We start from the raw sequence: 19,180 nt of genomic DNA, 5'->3' as shown, positions 1-19,180 counted from the left end.
AGTGTGGATACCGCAGGTATCGATATAAGTGAACAGAGCATGGAGATTACAGCATTGAGATTACACGGGGGTGCGCAGGTAGGCGGGGGTGCGCGTCGGGATTGTAGGGAGGGAGGAAGGGTTCCGAAGGATCATAAAACCTTGTCAAATCAGAAGAAGGGCGCCAAGGGTGTTGTTCTAGATGCCTGCCTGAAAGGCTAGTGTCCTATCAAGGATTTTTTTTGTATCTACATCCCTTGGGAGTGGGGAATAAGAATAAAAGGGGTTTGCGAGAGGTGGGGATGCATCTGCCAGTTTACAATACACATCTTCACACAGTCCTGAAATGTGTAGCCATGGTAGTCATTTAGCAGCAATGGCAGAAGCTGAAACTGTAAAAGATGCATCAAAGACACTATTCTCTGACTATAAAAAGAGTTTGTTTCACCGAGAAAATAGCTATCAATTGTTCTAGCAATCTGGAGTATTTCCCAGGTGGCTTATTAGACTTCGTGCGCAACTGGACAGTGTTTTGGGGAAGAAGTAGTTATTACAGAAAGGACGGATTACACCTCACCAAAGAAGGAGCAAGAGTATTGGCAGGTAACATGAAGAGGGCCATTGAGAAGACTTTAAATTAAAGGTCAGGGGAAAGCCGACAGTCGACCACCGGTCGATGGCCTGGGCGACGAAATCCCCCAAAGAAGGAACTACGGACAACTACTCAGACTTAGGGGGAGAAGAGCACGAAGACAACGTAGGAGCACAGACAAATACCACGAAATACACAGCAGGGGCTGCAAAGCTCGAAAATCCCAGGAATGGTTCACAAAGAGAACTTAAATGTATGTACACGAATGCTATGAGTTTGAGAAACAAAATGGGAGAGTTAGATACAATAGCAAGATGCGACGAACTAGAAATCATTGGCATAACAGAAACATGGTGGCATGTCGAAAACGAGTGGGATACAGTACTGCAGGGATACAAGCTATACAGAAGGGACAGAACCGGGCATAAAGGAGGAGGTATTGTCCTATATGTTCAAGAAGCAATAGAATCTGTTAGAGAGATGAAGACAGAGGGAAATGATAAGTTGGAGTCCCTCTGGATTAAGATTCCTAGACACAATGGAACAGACAGAAAAATTGGCCTTTATTATCGACCCCCAGGATAGTCGGAGGAGACAGACTCGGAAATGATAGAGGAAATCAAACAGGGATGTAAGACAAGCAATGTAATGATCATGGGAGACTTTAACTTTCCAGGGATAGACTGGAACCTGGGAACCTCAAACTGCGGCAAAGAAATAAAGTTCCTGGAAATGATAGGGGACTGCTTCCTAGATCAAATGGTGGCAGAGCCGACGAGAGGGAATGCCACCCTGGACTTGGTCCTAAATGGCATTACTTGTCAGACTAAGGAAGTAGAAGTCAAGGTCCCACTAGGAACGAGCGATTACAACCTGATCAACTTTAAACTCGACATCGGGAAGGGGAAACGTATCAAAACCTTAACCACAACCCTCAACTTTAAAAAAGGAAGATACGATAATATGAGAGCCATGGTAAAAAAAAAAACAGCTCAGAAAAAGGACGAACGCAATTAAATTGATGGATCAGGCATGGTCCCTACTGAAAAATACTATCACGGAAGCACAAAATCTCTACATTCCGCAGATATCCAAAGGACGGAAAAATAAAAGCAAGGGAGAACCGGCATGGCTTACTAAAGAGGTGAAGGATGCTGTAATAATAATAATAATAATAACTTTATTCTTATATACCGCCATACCCATCGAGTTCTAGGCGGTTTACAACAATTAACAAATGATCTGCATTGACAAGCTTATTTACAACATGTTACAAGCAGATTTACAAACAAATTACTAGCAGATTTACAGTAGATTACAACAATTTTCAATTTACAACAGTCAGCAATGAAGTTACGACAATTTACAGTAGTCTGCAATGAAAGGAAGATGTACAACAGTTTAACTGAAAATTGCGGCTTAGATCGAACTAGACAAGGGAAGTAGAGAGAGGGTCAAGGGGGAATCAGGTGTGGGAGGAAGGGGTTGGGGGTGGGGCCGGGGTTATGTGAGGTGAAGGGATTAAATAGGAGTCGTGTTTGTTGAATAGGTAAGTTTTTAGTAGTTTTCTGAAGGCAAGGTAAGTGGGGGCCTCGAGTATCATCTGGGCTAGCCATGGGTTCAACTTGGCTGCTTGGAAGGCGAAAGTTCTTTCGAGGGATCTTCTGAGAAGGCAGTGTTTTGGCGAGGGGAAGGCGAACAGTTGAATTCTGCGTGCTGTCCTGTTGTTGCAGTAAAGGTTGAAGTGGGTATTTATGTAACTTGGGGAAGAACCGTTAACCGATTTGTAACAAAAGCATGCAAATTTAAAGAGAACTCTAGATTCTAATGGCAGCCAGTGCAGTTGGTGATAGAATGGAGTGACATGTTCCCATTTCTTTAGGCCAAAAATGAGGTGCACTGCGGTATTTTGGACTATTTTTAATCTCCTGGTAGTTTTCTTTGTAGCGTTAAGGAAGATGATGTTGCAGTAGTCGAGAATGCTGAGGATGGAGGATTGTACGAGTAGGCGGAATGCAGTGTCATTGAAGTATTTTTTTATGGTGCGAAGTTTCCAGAGTGCCGAGAAGCTTTTTCTAGCGATGATGTCGGTATGGTTTTCTAGGGATAGGTTTTTGTCCAGCGTGACTCCCAGAATTTTTATGGTCGGATCGAGGGGGAAGGTCTTTCCTTTTAGTTGAATTGTGGTTTCCTTGATTTTATCTTTGGGGGAGGCTAGGAAGAATTTTGATTTGTCGGGGTTTAATTTCAGTCTGAATGAAAGCATCCAGAGTTCTATCTGGTTGAGAATGTTTGAAGTGTGTTCAAGTAGTTCTTGTGAATAGTTGGTTAGTGGGATGGCTATTGTGATATCGTCTGCATAAATAAAGAATTTGAGATTTAGGTTGTGTAAGAGTTTACCTAGGGAGGCTAGGTATACGTTGAATAGGATGGGGGAAAGGGGGGAGCCCTGCGGGACCCCACAGGTGTTGTCCCAGCAGTAAGAGAAAGAGTTATTCATGAATACCTTGTATGATCTGTTTTGTAGGAAACCCTGAAACCAGTTAAGGACCTGGTCTGAGATGCCAATGTGAGCTAGGCATTCAAGGAGAATGGTGTGGTCGACCAGGTCAAAAGCACTGCTCAGGTCGAGTTGTATGATCAGGGCACTTGAGCCTTGACTGAAGAGCGTGTGGAGGTGGTCGAGAAGGGAGGCTATGACGGTTTCAGTGCTATGGTCCGCGCGAAAGCCTGCTTGGTTGTCACATAGAATGTTGAATTTTTCGAGGTATTCGGAAAGTTCCGCCTTTACCATCCCTTCCACTATTTTGGTAAATAGGGGGATGCTGGCGACCGGTCTATAGTTAGATGGGGAGTTAGGTGGTTCTTTCGTGTTTTTTAGAATTGGGGTGATCATTATATGACCTTGCTCAGACGGGAAGTTTCCTGTGGATAGTAGGTGATTAACCCATGTCATCATTTTTGCTTTAAAGTGGGAGAGGGGCAGTTTTCATGATATTTGGGGGGCATGTGTCCAGGTGGCAATAGGAGTGTGTATACTTGTTGTAGTAAGTATTGAAGGTTTGCCAGTCGGTTAATGCGAATTGTTTCCAGCTGAGGTCGGCTTTGGCTCCTGGATCTGGGTATGATGAATTCAAGTCTGTGAGGATGGGGAAGAGCTCGAGGGGGTTGGGACTGGCGGGTAGTAATGTTCTTAATTTTTGGATCTTGGTGTTGAAGAAGTCGGCAAGTGTGTTGGCGGTTAAGGTGGATTCTTCTTGTAAGTTTGTGCAAGATCGTTGTAAAGATCGTTGACCAGTCTGAAGAGGTTGCTGCTATTGTTTTTAGTATTACCGATTTTGTGTAAGAGAAAAGAAGAACTCCTTTAAAAAATGGAAACGCGAACGAACTACCGAAGCCTGGAACAGCCACAAAAATGATCAGAAGAAATGTCAAAAGGTGGTGAGGGCTGAAAGGCCATGGGAAGGGCGCGGGGGGGGGGAAGGACTCTGAAAGCACTTGTGGAAGACAAAGGGGGGAGAAGGATGCTGAAAGCACATGGGGAAGACAAAGGGGTGGAGAAGGACGCTGAAAGGACATGGGGAAGACGGGGGGGTGGAGAAGGACGCTGAAAGGCCATGGGGAAGACAGAGAGGGAGAAGGACGCTGAAAGGACATGGGGAAGACAGAGGGGGGAGAAGGACGCTGACAGGACATGGGGAAGATGGGGGGAGAAGGACGCTGAAAGGAAATGGGGAAGAGAGAGTAGGGAGAAGACGTTGGCAGGGAAGAAGACAGATGCCAGACTATGGGGGGAGCAGAGAGAAGAAGATGGGTGCCAGACCAATTTGGAAGGGGGAAGAAAGGGAGAGGCACAGTAACAGAGCAAATGGAAGATGCAGAAGGAAGAGAGACAGTGGATGGAAGGAATTGAATGAGAACATGAGGAAAGCAGAAACCAGGCAACAAAGGTAGGAAAAGAATTATATTTCTTTTTTTTTATTTTGCTTCAGGATAAAATAGTATATTAGTTGTGTTGATAAAAATTTATAAACATTAGAGGCTCTGGTAGGAACCCGTTTGCAAAGTATGTATTCTTCCCAATTAATATTTTCAAATTAATAAAGTCTTTTTGCTTATTTGTAAATGGGTTTCTACCAGAGCCTTTAATTCAGTAGCATAATTAAATGAAATAACTATTTCTGAAGTTTATAGGGACGGGCGGGGACGGAGGGGATTCCTCGCGGGGACGGGTGGGGACGGAGGGGATTCCTCGCGGGGACGGGTGGGGACGGAGGGATTCCTCACGGGGACGGGTGGGGATGGGTGGGATCCTCACGGGGACGGGTGGGGACGGGTGGGACTTTGGCGGGGACGGGTGGGATTTCTGTCCCCGCGCAACTCTCTAGTGCAAAGTAATGCATTTGGGCAAAAAGAATAAGGAGCATGAGTACAGCATGTCAGGTGCAACTCTGAGTAAGAGTGAACGAGAAAAAGACCTGGGGGTACTGATAGATAGGACCCTGAAGCCGTCAGCTCAATGTGCGGCGGCAGCAAAGAAAGCAAATAAAATGTTGGGCATGATAAAGAAGGGAATCATGAGTAGATCGGAGTGTGTCATAATGCCGCTTTATAGAGCTATAGTCAGACCACACTTGGAATACTGTATCCAACACTGGTCTCCCTATCTAAAGAAGGATATAAAACTACTCGAGAGGGTGCAGAGGCGAGCAACGAAGCTGGTAAAAGGTATGGAGAACTTGAACTACGAAGAACGGCTTAGAAAACTGGGACTGTTCTCCCTTGAGAAGAGGAGACTGCAAGGGGATATGATTGAGACTTTTAAAATAATAAAAGGAATCGACAAGATAGACCAAGACAAAAAGTTATTTACGATGTCAAATGTGACTAGGAGAAGAAGTCATGGACTGAAGCTGAGGGGGGACAAGCCCTGGACAAATGCCGGAAGTTCTGCTTCACACAGCGAGTGGTGGACACCTGGAACGCTCTCCCGGTGGAGATTGCTGCGGAACCCACCGTTCTAGGATTTAAGGGCAAGTTAGATGCACATCTCCTCGGAGGCGCATAGAGGGTTACAGGTGACTAAGTTTTTTGCCAGGTTACACCTGGCTGGGCCTCCGCGTGAGCGGATCACCGGACTTGATGGACCCAAGGTCTGATCCGATGATGGCAGTTCTTATGTTCTAATCCAGTTCAACCACTACAGAATTTTGAGACTACTGAACTTGGACAAATCTGAGAGTTGGTTGTACTATATATATAAAGTCCAACTTTTTAGAATCAGGCTAAATCATAACAAGTTGGGTCACATACACAGCTGGCCATTGTGGCCTTTAGTATCTTTGTGAACTTTAAAGGTCTAAAAATAGCTCATTTAGGTCCTGCACCCTGTTGCAAAGAGAAAAGAACTCCTCTGGACATGCTCTGAATGAATTTGGGAAGGAAAAATGCTTTTGGTGATATTCATTTTAAACGGAAGATGGGTGAGAAGGATTCCCTGTAGAATGCTTTTCTTCCAGAGAAGACTCATGAAATGGGATCTGGGTAATCTTCCAGGTCACTGTGAGAGATATCCAGTTGCATTTAAGAGGAGGATAGAGCATGTCTTCATATAGTTCAGTATCTTGTAAGGAATTAATTTCACTTTGAACCAGGATAGTAGTTGTGCATTGAGAGGCCTTCATTGTAACAGTTTTTTGATACTGGAAAGTCAGAAGATCCTTACTTTAACCCTTGGCAAGATCCTTAAATATCTGTTATAATAACAATTGAGGCTGCTTTGCTGTAAAGGTAGTGAAACAAATGGAGAAGACTAATTTACTATTTTGATTTGTACTAGAATAGACACCAGAGGCTAGATTGAAGACCAGTTCACAGGAAATGTTAATCTTGGAGGTCTGTGCTAAGACTAGTGAACAAGAGGTCGTTTGTGTTGGTTCTGTAATGGGAGTCAACCATAGTTTCTGCAGCAGTATTAAAGAGTCAGTTCTGCAGTCTTGCTGAGGTTTTTTAAGTAGTTCAGAGAGTGTAGAAGAGCCATACACTTGTTTGTGTATGGAAGCTGCTTCCTGAAGGCCACCTGCACTGAGGTGACAGCTCTTTTCCCATAATTTATAAGGTATCTTCAAAGCTTTCTTAAACACAGCCTTTTGTGACCATGTAGAAGACTGAGTCTCAGGCTGACATAGATGATATGTGGTGCTAATTCTTTGCAGCTGATCTTTTGGGGCGTGCACAGGGAGGTAGAGAGGCAACAGAATATCTACTGGAATGTGCAGACTCAGACAATCTTTATTCAGAAAATGTTATTTGCTCTTCTTTCTGCACAAACAGTAACCTCTTCTCCATCTCATAATGATTCCAGAGTCAGTCAAAGTAATATTTTTGAGCTCATGGCATCATTCTTTAGTTTCAACCTTTAATTCCCCCTCCTTTTGTTCTTTCCCTTGAATGTTCTCTTTCTTTCTATCAATTGTAGTTCCAACCCTTCTTCACTTTTGTTCCGATTCATCAATGTCTTTATAAATTGTCATTTCTTTTGGTTTGTCTTTGTTCATATTGTATTTTAATCGGTGCATTGTTTTGGCATTTTTTGTACACTGCCTAGAAGGCTTGATTAGGCGGTATAAGAAATTTTAAATAAACTTGAAACTTATACTCAACCCATATATTGTCTGTGCCCATACAGATAAAGCTTCTGACGTGTATGTTAAATATGTGCCATTTTGAGAGCATGGCCAGAACCTCCAACTTGGTCTTCAATATGTTCAATTTTTTTTAATTAGAAGAAACAATAGAAAACATAAAAAAACTAATAAAAAAACACTTTGTCAAAGCAGAAAAACAAAACTAAGGAGACTACATGCTCAGAACATATACATAGACCTGGTGGCTTGGAGAGATGTTTTGTGAAAGATATCACCGGCTTGTGAAAGATATCACCGACTTGTGTGCCTGATCATATCCTGCTCATTGAAGTACCAGTAACACTCCTTGTAGAAAGCGTACCATCTGTGTTTATCAGTTGCCTCACTTTATTAATATATTAACTGCATCTAGAAATGATGGAAGTTTTTTTGTTTTCTAGCCACATTATCGCATGTTTGTAGATATATATGTATGTGTATTATCTCTGCTTACCACTTAGGGCTCCTTTTACTAAGGTGCGCTAGCGTTTTTAGCGCGTGCAAACCACGCACTAAGCGAAAAATACTAACGCAAGCTCTATGGAGGCGTTAGCGTTTAGCGCACACTAAAACCGCTAGCACACCTTAGTAAAAGGAGCCCTTAGTGACATTATCCACAACTGTTGGCGTATTTTGAACTAACTAAAAGTCCTCCTAATAAAGATTCTTGTATAGTAAGAGTATAGTTTAAATGACGAGATGTTATGCATAAAAGACTTCTTTACCTATTTGCTCTTTCTATGAAAGCAGCAAAAAAAATTTTTTAATTGTCATTTGGTGCCATATTACCTTTTCAAAGCACTTAAGTCAAAAATAAATTGATAATATTATAGCTTCTTTTGCAAAAATGATATTTTATGTTTTTGTTTACAGCTGTTGGAAGTCTGCATTTGAAAAGGCTGTATAGAAGATTGGTTCTCTGAAGAATGCAAGACAAATAGAGACAAGAATGAAGGTGTTTTGACACACATGAAAAATCACAGGTAACCATCTATAAGACTGGAGAGCTGTATAAATTAATTGGAGTTCTGGAAATTGCAAGAACATTGAGCATTTAACATGTACTTGAAAAGTTACCATAAAAGTTTGTGTTCCTTTAGGCTTTGGGACCTATGGATTATGTTTTCAATTTATATACACTGAAATACATTGGAACCTTGGTTTGCAAGCATAATTCGTTCCAGAAACATGTTCGTAAACCAAAGTGCTTGTGTATTAAAGCAACTTTGCCCATAGGAATGAATGGACACGCAAGCGATTCGTTCCACATCCCCAAAAGACACCCCCACCCCCGAGACCACTGGCTCACTTCCACCCCACCACATCCCCAAAAGACCCCCCACCCCCAAGGCCACTGGTGTGCTTCCACCCCCACCCCTGTGAACCAGCTTTGCTCACCCCCGAGAACGGCATCACCCCCGCCAGTCCACCTAGACACTCCAGCGATCGGGCACCGGGACGCAGCACCAACCCCCAGAATGTGCCGGTGCCGAAAGAGCCTGCCGGTGATCTCTGCTGGGCCTTGCTCATGCTGAAGGCCTTCTGGCTTCTGCTCTTGCCAAGATTCTAATGAGATTCTCAGAGAAACTAGTTTCTTAAGGTCTGCCTACAATTTTTCACAATCTGCATGCGTTTTAACAACTTTTAACAGTTTAGTGTTATCTGCAAATTTAATTACCTCACTCATTATTCCAATTTCCAGATCATTTATAAATAAGTTAAATAGCACCGGTCCTAGTACAGATCCCTGCAGCACTCTGCTATGTACTCTTAAAGAAAAAGATTTTGTTAACATATTAATTTGTTTTTCAAAGGACAAGTTGAAATCTAAAAATAATCCCGAGGACTTTAGTGTGGTCCTCTATTTTTAAGATTGCACCAGAGGGTAAAACAAAATCCTTTGTTAAGATGCTATCAGAATCTCCAAGCTATAATACGTTTGTTCTTCTACATTCCTACTTTGTTCCAGGACCAGTGGGTTATTTCCTTCCATCTGCCTGGATCTGTAGGAAGCCTCAAAATTTCAGAGGCTTTTACCCCCTCCCTCTCATGCCTCATCACTGAGCATGCTCACCAGTCCTTCTTCCCATAAGCCAGACTGTAAGAGCTTATCTTTTCTGCTCATGTTTACTTTTGTGATATGTCAGTATTTTTCGTTCACAGTTTTTGCCCTAGTGCTGTGGAAGTTCCCTGCGGAGACATCCTTGACTGCGGGAGATCGCAGACAGTTGAAGAACATCTGCTTCTGGGGGGGTTCCCTGCCTGGCAGTAAGTCCCCCTGGACAGCCTGCACATCAGATCGGGGCTCAGGGACCATTCCCTTGAGAGCTTGTTCACCCCCAGGTTTGTCTGCTAGTTGGGTGGAGCGCCAGCTGAGCAATTTAGTGGAGGCGCGACCAGGATCGGAGCCAGACTGCATTCCTCCACCAGACATTTGTGATCAGGCTGGGGGAGCAGTCAGAAGACTTGAAATCCAGTTCTCCAAGTTCCTTGTGGCACAGGATGTCCTTGTGAGCTGTTTCAGCTCTGCCTGCCATTTCTCTCATTCAGCACATTTCACAGTGAGTACCAGCTGCAGTGTTGCTTTCAGCACATGTTTCTATGAGACCAAGCTAACAGCTTGAATAAGAGATTTGGGGGAGTTCTTTAAAAAGGGGGTTTTAGGTGGTTTCCCTGCATGCCCTAAGGCCCCCACCCCTAAAATCTCTGTTTTTGAGGGTTCTCTGTGGTTTTTCCGGGCTAATCAAAACAGACCCTCAGTGGCCATCTTGGATTTTTCCAGATTTGATTTTAAAGTTATTTTTCATAATTGACAGCTTCATTTTTGAAAGAAAACCACATAGATGACCTCTCCAGGGAAGGATGGGATGTAGTCATGCCTCATTTGCAGTGGATGGCTGTTGAATGTGCAGCCTTGTTCCATGTGCGCTGCAGCCCGCAAGGGGGGTGAGGTTTGCTCAAATGCAGTGCCTTTGACCCATGGGGAAGATCTTCAAGCGCCTTCTGCCCCGACTCCCGTGAAATTGGCATCAGGGGTCCCTGGGGAGTGCACTGGCAATGTTTCAGTGAAATGCAAGCACAGCTCCAGCAATAAATCTCATAAATCTTCCCAGCATTCCAAATCTTCCCAGCATTCCAAATCTGAGGTGCAGAGGATGGTTTTCCCCCAAAATTTGTGAATATGCTTTATCAGGCATACTTAGTTAAGAAGTCTCTGCCTGTTTTCCTTCCACCGGCCTCTATACTGGTCACAGGGACCAGGGTCTGTCTTCTTGCCTTCCTGCGGAGGTACCAGGGAGTACATCGGCTGTGCCCGCAGTTGTTCCAGACACAACTTGGTCCTTGGATGTGTGCAGCAGTTTATTGCGTTATCTGGAGGTCCCCAATGAGTTTTGCCTCTCTGACCACCTGTTTGTTTTGTCAGGTCCTGCCCACAGAGGGAAGTAAGCTTCTAAGGTTAACATTTCCAGGTAGATTCGCAGGGCCACTTTCGTGGCCTATGTGGTAGCTGGAAAGAAGTTCCCCTTCGGGGTATGGGCTCATTCGACCAGAGGGGTTTCATCCACTTGGGCAGAGTCGTTAGCTGTTTATCTGGATGAGATTTACAGGGCCACTACCTGGTCTTCCTTGCATACGTTCACCAAGTTTTACAAGATCAATGTGGCAGCCAAGCAGGATTCTGCTTTTGGTGCTTCCATTTTGGCAGCAAGCTCATCAGTCTCACCCTGAATTTTAGGGACTGCTCTGTTACGTTCCACTGGTCCCGGAATAAAGTGGGATTGTACATAAACGAAAGATTAAGTTCTTACCTTTGCTAATCTTCTTTCTTGTAAAGCCACACTTTATTCCGGGAACCTGACCTATGCTTTGCTGATTCGCCAGTTGTCTGCCTTTCCCAGTACTGGTAAGCTGGATTTCTGTTTTTTAACCAGTCTTTATAAGAGTGCCATCAGAATGGGTTTAGCACTCAGTTTTGGGAATCCCTAGTAAGGACGACCCCTTCTGATAGTGGAGGCTGTGTCTCCTTATAGCACTGTTTTTTATTGTTCCAGTTTGTTTACTGGCCTAGTTCAATTATGTTTAATTGTTGCTATTTTGCATTTCTTCACATGAGCATATTAGACTTATTTGTTGGGCCTGTCTCTCTCTTGTTTTGTCCTTTATGACTGATTCCTGAGTGGACAGTGCTGAGGTGAGAAGGGTGGAGCTTAAGTCTCTAGAATATGAGGCTTTCTACAAAGTCCTGGCGGGTAGACGGAGTTAGCCCCATTGGTCCCGGAATAAAGTGTGGATTTACAAGAAAGAAGATCAGCAAAGATAAGAAACTAACCTTTCAGAAGGGGAGAGGAGCTTACCCAAAATGGCGGCCTGAGGCTTCAGCGGAGACGCCACCGTGCTGTTGATGGAAAATTTTTCCTTGCCGGATGGTAAAAAGAAAGTCCAAAGTTTAGGTTTTCCCGGACAAATCTGTTCTGCCAACGGGCCCGATGGATGCCTTTGTTGACCGCGGCACAAGGATGCTACAATCGGAGGTTTCCCCTGGCTGGAGAGAATGCGCAAACTGAGGCGTGTGACCCTTCCTTCGAGGGTGTTACTCTGTCCTCCGAAGAGTGAAGTCTGCCTAGCTGTCCTGGTGCATTGGGGGAGTCGTTTTTGGATGCCCCGGCCTGGGGTACCCTCTTGCTGGCCTCTCGAAGTAGGAGGACCAGCTCTGAGAGAGGGCAGGAGGAGCAACTAACATCTGAGCAGTCGGCGGCGAGAAGACTACAGCAAACTCATCTAGATTTCCTTACATCTGAAGCAGGCTCAGATGCTTTGGGAGTTGCAGGGAACTCTGGGGATTGTTCCCTTACAGACACCCAGGGTCTTCACAATGGAATCGATTTGGGATGCTATTTCGAATATGCAAACTTCTCTTGGTAATCAAATTTCAGATAGAGAGCAATTAGTACCTTCTATATGAGTTTTGCTGTTTTCAATAGCTCAGTAAAGATTGGTTCATGTGCACTCAGGTCCCCATTTTAGTTCTTCTTGATATATTTCCTATGTTTATTTCAGTTTATCTTCAGCTACCTCCCCGAGATATATTGTGTAATAAGGTGATACTTCTTAAATAATTTGGAGTTCTAGTTTCATTTTACATTGTATTTTTTCTTTTTTGATTTGTAAAGATTATCAAAGTTGAAACTTATAAATAAAGAATTAAAAAAAAAGAAACTAATCTTTCAGTCATTCTAGACCAGAGGTGTCAAACGTCGGTCCTCGAGGGCCGCAATTCATTTGGGTTTTCAGAATTACCCCAATGAATATGCATGAGATCTATTAGCGTACAATGAAAGCAGTGCATGCAAATAGATCTCATGCATATTCATTGGGGAAATCTTGAAAACCCGGCTGGATTGCGGCCCTCGAGGACCGACATTTCACACCCCTGTTCTAGACAAACGGGTTATCTCCCCATAGCAGCGAGCCATATGCAGAAGGAATCCACTCCGGATTTTTTCTGTGTCCCTCCTTCATTGGGAGCTCAACTGTACCTGCAGTTTTTTCCTTCTCAATGAGAGCCAGGAGTGTTTTGTCTGATCACTGGGTTTTGGACATCATTTGGTTCAGCTACAAGTTGGAATTTGCCCAGCCTCTAATGGATTGGTTTGTGGACTCTCCTGCAGGGCATCCGGAAAGGGTTCAAGTCACTGTGAGAGGGTTACTAATTATTCAGGCCATAGAGCTGGTGCTATCTGAGCTCTCGGGCTCAGGCAGATAATCCATATACTTTATCATACCAAAGATAGGTTCTGATGATTCCGTTCTTTTGCTGGAGACGGAAGTTCCTAGCCTTTTTGGATCTGAGAGACCTACTTACATATTCCTAGACCACAGGAAGTTTCTCAGATTTCATGTTCTGGAAAATCATTATTGGTTTCAGCTCTGCCCTTTGGCATGTCCAGTGCCTATGTCCTGATCCCTTAGACATTTCTTTTAATCTCTGTGCTCAACTGCAGAAGAGGTAACTTAAAGCCAGGAAGTTGTAATATGAGAAACTTTTCAGGTCAACTTCATATGCATCGACAACGGCTGGAGACGCTAACGCTCAACATCCAGCTCTGACACTGGTGGCATTGGTGACCCATTCAACCACTACATTGTCGATGTTGCCTCCCTCGGGGGAACCTTGTGGAAAGTCTAAGAAGCACAAACATCTCAGGCCCTTCCAGGCAGACTTAAGCATTGTTGCAAACTTCTTCTACATCAACGCATTCAAATCATTGACGTCCTACAACTAGATCTCCAGCCCTGCAGTTGCTGTCAACTCTGAGGCTTGCTTCGATATCGAGTTCACCAACACCCGACGCAACCTACACCTCCTGTACCCTTGATATCATTGGTACCGGTGCCAATTCTGCAAGATCTGCTCAGAGAGCTATTGCAGAAGGAGCTGGCTGGGATGCTACAGTCGCACTCAATGCAAACCATCATGCCTCCATCCTAGCCTCTACACCTACTTCAGTGCATCCAGCCTCAGCCTGGTCCAAATATCAGCCTACCCTTGCATTGAAGGGCCACTGTCGGACTCCCAAGTGTCAAAAATCACATATGAGAGGAGACACTTTATCCTCCAAAGAGCATATTTCTTCATTACACTCTTTGAGGCATTCTCGTAGATGCTCTCCTTCAAGATCACCTTGATGCTATTGCTCTCCTTGAGGTTTGCCTAAGCATCCATCCTGACACCTCAATACTGTCAATCTGAGACCTGACATTGAAACCTACAATTTAGACTTATCTCAACATTCAGATTCTGACTATTTTGATTTATCTGCAGAGGAATCTTATGTATACCATCAGATTCTCGTCCTCCACCTCCTCACAGAAGATCTCCACCAGAAAGTCTGTCTTATACAAAATATAGTAGATGAGAAAGGGTAAAGGTGAGGGGGGGGGGGATCTTTTTGGAGTATAGAGCCCAAAATTTTGTATTTGATGACATGGAGTTATAAGAGTCCAGATTTCAATGTCATCGAAGATAGATTTTGTAAGGGGTTACATACATTTTCTTTATACTCTAGCTGGGAACGGTATTTGATCGTAAAGTGGAATAAGGAAACTTGCACTGTGGTGATTTGTTGATTTATTTTAATAAAGAGAATTTGAATCAAAAATTTTCAAGTCCTCCCTTATCAAACCATCATGCCTCCATCCTAGCCTCTACACCTAAAAGTAGCTGGTGCTGGCTTTCATAGCAGCTGGTGACATGAAACTAGCAGGAGGGAAGAGAGTTTTACCATTCTTGATGAGAATGCCTTTTAAGAGCTCCAGGGTGGGGTGGAATATGCATCAAGAGTGGACAGAAGTTTTGATGATAGGTGAAATGGAGAGGGAGGGAAGGTAGCTGGGTATGAGATCATGGGCACTGGAGCTAGGGGGGGTGGGGTTCTTAATTTTTGAGTTTCAAGAGAGAAAGATCATGACTAGGGAAGGATATATTTAAATTTGGTGATGGAGAGCTAGAAGAACATGGAAACTGAGAGGTAGCTGCCAAAATTAAGCCATTAGTGCTGAATACCAAAATTTTGAAGCCTGGCCTAAAAGGATACCTTGACTTGGTCCCCTTCTTACCCTGATTCATTTTTTTGGCAGGGCAGCAGTTTTGCCCATACAAATTTAGTCAGGTAAAAGGGCTAGGAAAAGATTTGAACAAATAAGATTTATATTACTAAAATTCATTTTTAGCTGGGTATATCTTTTTACATTTTTCCCCAAAATAAACAAGCTAAGCTTTGAAAGGATGGAAATCCAAAATCAATAATTTAGTTGTGTCTTCTAATAGTTTATAAAGAGGGAAATGAAATGGCAATGGAATAAACTGGAGATAAGAAAAGGAAATGAGGGGGGCATCACGTGACCAGTTACAAGATGGCCACTTGACTTGATGGTCTCCTCCACCAGCCTTACTAATAAAAGTATTATTCAGCTTCTTACTGTCTTTATAACAGGTCATCTTATCTTAGTTACTACCTCAAGAATGTCTTTGAAATCTTCTAAAGCCGATAATACATTTACAATTCACACTGTGTCTAAGTTCTCCAACCACGAATCACTGATGCCAGAGAAGGCCTGCAAATACAGACCACATGGTTTCAATCGCCGATGATTTACAAGCCCTAAGGGAGCTAATGCAGAAAAATGTATCAGCCATTGCAGATATCGAAACTGAAACTGGAAACATGGCATCTCAATTATTACAATAGAGCTTCTAGAAGAATGAGATTCGGCATATGATACTCAGCACATGAACATGTAGCACCAATTAAATAAAGTGGATACATTACAACGCGACCTTGAAGATATCTCTAATAGAATGAGATGCAATAATATCAGAATTATTGACATGCCTGAGGACATTGAAGATAATGATGCCATCTCTTTCTTACAAACATTCATACCAAATATTTTGAGCATCTAATTCGATCCACCTTTGAAAATTGAAAGAGCGCATAGAGTGCCAACTGGGCCTTGTAATAATTTACAATTTGTTAGACCAATTGTCTTGAAAATTATGAGATATCCACAGGTTCTGCAAATTCTATAAACAGCTAAACTGAAACCATCAATACTTGTTGAAGGTAAGAAAATACTATTTATTCCAGATTTGTCGAAAACCATCGCTCACAAAAGGAAAATTTTCCTATCCATGCGGTCTCGATTAAAAAAAACATTGGCACTCAATATGGCTACTCTATCCCTGTCAGGATGTGGGTTACATATCGTAACACCACAAAAAAACTTTGAAAATCCAACTGATTTGCAAAAATTCTTGGATGATAATGTTGGTGAGATGATCTGATAGTTATTTTTTCATTTTTTAAATTTTTATAAGACGACTTTTACATTTCTTCTCTATAGAAGGATTGGTACACACCCAACTAATCATAGAAGGATTGGTACACACCCAACTAATGGAATATCTTGACCAATTCTCTTTCCTGTACGAAACTCAATCTGGTTTTAGGCCTCTATTTAGCACTGAAACAGTAATTGCGGCCATTCTGGACAATTTGCGCTACTTGTTCAGTAAGGGCCTCAACGCCCTAATCATGCAATTTGACATGAGTTCCACCTTTGACTTGGTGGACCATGGAAAACTGTTACAATGCCTAAACGCAATTGGAATCAGAGGAGAAGTACTGAACTGGTTTCGAGGTTTCCTTCTATCACTTACATACCAAGTCCGTTTTAATCACGATCTCTCAGATACATGGAGCAATCCATCTGGCGTGCCACAAGGATCACCACTATACCCTTTGCTCTTCAATGTTTACATGTCCTCATTGGGTGCACAACTATCCCAGCTGGGGATAAAACTATTTAGCTACGCTGACGACTTCACGATAATTATTCCATTCACCAACTCTGTCTCAGAAGTCACCCCCAAAGCAACAGAAATATTAAATCGGATGGAGCAATGGATGACCGAATTCAGATTAAAACTAAACTCGGAGAAAACAAAATTTTTCATAGCAGCGCCATACCCACTCGACACTAAAGCACTAATGTGCATCAGTAACCTTAGTTATCCCATTCAACCCACTATGAAGATATTGGGTGTAATACTGGACCAGAACCTGACCATGAAAGACCAGGTAGACTCCTTGATCAGAAAAATCTTTCACACTTTCTGGAAACTTCAGTCCATCAGAGCTTACTTCGATGCCTCATCATTTCGAATTCTAGTACAACTCGATTATTGTAACATCGCCTACTTGGCACTCCCCCGAAGTACATGCGGAGATTGCAACTAGTTCAAAATACAGCGGTTAGACTACTTTGTGGGACTGAAGAAGTTTGATCATGTGACACCTTCCTATCAACTTTTACACTGGCTACCGATGGAAGCACGTGTAAAATTCAAGTTTGGTTGTTTTTGCTTCAAGGTACTCTATGGCTTAGCCCCTAAATACATAACAGACCTTTTCTCTTTCACAACCAACAGACACAAGCAAAGCTCACACCTGAACTTCGTTTCTCCACCGGTTAGAGGTTGTAAATTTAAAAGTCATCAACATCTTCTTGCACATCAAGCAGCATTATGGGGTAAAGACCTTGAACAATTGCTTGTGCCTACTACCTATGGAGAATTCAGGAAACGTCTGAAAACACATCTATTCCTGAAATACTTAGGAAACCAACCTATTCAATCTTAGTCCTTAACAAACGACTGCAAGAACCACCAATCGCTAAGTCTGTACTTTGTTTATTCATTCCATCTGTAACTTTGTTTATTCACTCAATCTGTAACATTTCTAATCATTTTAAACCGCATAGAACTTCACGGTCATGCGGTATATAAACTGTTATTGTTATTATTATTATAGCACTGGGCTAGTGAGATGCAAAAAGCTTATCCCATTTCTGGTTCATCATTATACTGATTTTAGTTTTGTAAGCATGAATTCCTCTACTCTATCTTTATGATCTGTTGCTTGTGATGCTCCATTATACTAACATATTACACTTCTATGATAAGGCTGAATGCCATACCTTTACCAATCTTTACAAATGACAAAATTAAGTTTGGTTTCTCTTAATGTTAAGAGCATAATAAATCCTATAAAATGGAAGAAAATTATGTTTTATTTAAACATTTTAATTTAGATATTTGTCTCATTCAAGAATCACACCTCAATATTGAAGAAGTTCAAAGATTGGAGGTTGGATACAACGTTATTTTGTCATGCCTGCTGATGGGAAAAAGAATGGTGTCATTACTTTGATTAGAAAGTCATTTAATTTTCAGTTCATGTTCCATAAATTTGACCCAAAAGAAAAATGGTCTTATGTTAAAGGCAAAATAGAAGGAAAACAACTTACTTTAATCAACATATACGCTCCTAAATCGGATGACCTTACCTTCTTTCATAACTTGCATACTATTAGTCCACATACGTTCTCTGATCACATAATTGTTGCAGGTGATTTCAACTTTCCATATGATCCATATATAAACAGAACATCAACATGTTGTCCAGCTAAACTGCTCTTACTACCTTGATGGAATCTAATACTCACAATACCTACTCTTCTACTCACAATACCTACTCCAGAATTGCCTACTTTTTGGGATCCAAAGACATATTAAATTTTCTATCTTCTGCAAAAATACACGACATCTCTATTTCAGACCATGCAGCTATTTCTTGTTTCCTCAATTAGTCCACTAAAAGTTTCTCTTCAAAAGTCTGGAGGATTACATTTCATTACGTACTTTAGGGATTTCTATTCCGCCATTACCTTGCAGTTCAAGGCGGATTACAAAAGAGTTAAAGAGGTTGTTTTACAAAAAAATTTCTGGTTGACATGCTGACAGGCGATAGAGGCGAGTGCAGTGCTATGAATAATAGTGGTTTCAGCTCAAAGAGAAGGTTTGGTAACTAAAAATGTTGGTGCTTGTAACTAAGGAGGCATAGCCGTCGGGCGCAAAGATAAGTGCCTTTCCTTTGCAGCACTATAGAGCACTTTTACAGCACTGTATACACTCTATAATTTATGCAGAGCCTGTTGAAAATTAACAAAAATATTTATTGCACATGCTATTTGCTAAGACCAATAATGAAACACCACCCCAGTAAGGGCACAAATAGAATTAGAAGTAGTGCCTTGGGTGTTTGAGGTCTAGCAAGAAATCCACTTATTGTAGATTTGTCCTCACTATATTTAACTGAACAGTATTAAGTGGGAGCCCCACCCTTGTACATGCCCTACTTGCATTTATGTACTAAGCCACTTATAAGCACCATTACAGAATAGTGTTTAAGCATGCTGCTGACACCTTTGCATAAGTATACATTTATGTGTGAAACTGCTTGGATTCTATTTACATGCAGAGGGCCATGCAATTGTAAACATCTAGAGGGGCATAATCAAA

At 42.3% G+C, this 19,180-nt stretch overlaps 1 protein-coding gene across 6 annotated transcripts in view; it reads left to right on the top strand.

Moving 5' to 3' along the window:
• Positions 1-19,180, top strand: part of RBM26 (RNA binding motif protein 26) — a 946,655-nt gene that overhangs the window by 867,980 nt on the left and 59,495 nt on the right. For all 6 annotated transcript variants that reach the window (XM_033948169.1, XM_033948166.1, XM_033948165.1 and 3 more), the window contains one exon: positions 8,131-8,240. The gene's annotated coding sequence lies outside the window, so the exon portion shown is untranslated. The remainder of the gene's footprint in view (positions 1-8,130; positions 8,241-19,180) is intronic.

This window comes from Geotrypetes seraphini, chromosome 6 (assembly GCF_902459505.1).
Source record: "Geotrypetes seraphini chromosome 6, aGeoSer1.1, whole genome shotgun sequence".
Classification (NCBI taxonomy): Eukaryota; Metazoa; Chordata; class Amphibia; order Gymnophiona; family Dermophiidae; genus Geotrypetes; species Geotrypetes seraphini.
The sequence above is the reverse complement of the archived record's forward strand: the minus strand, read 5'-3'. Positions and strand labels throughout refer to the sequence as shown.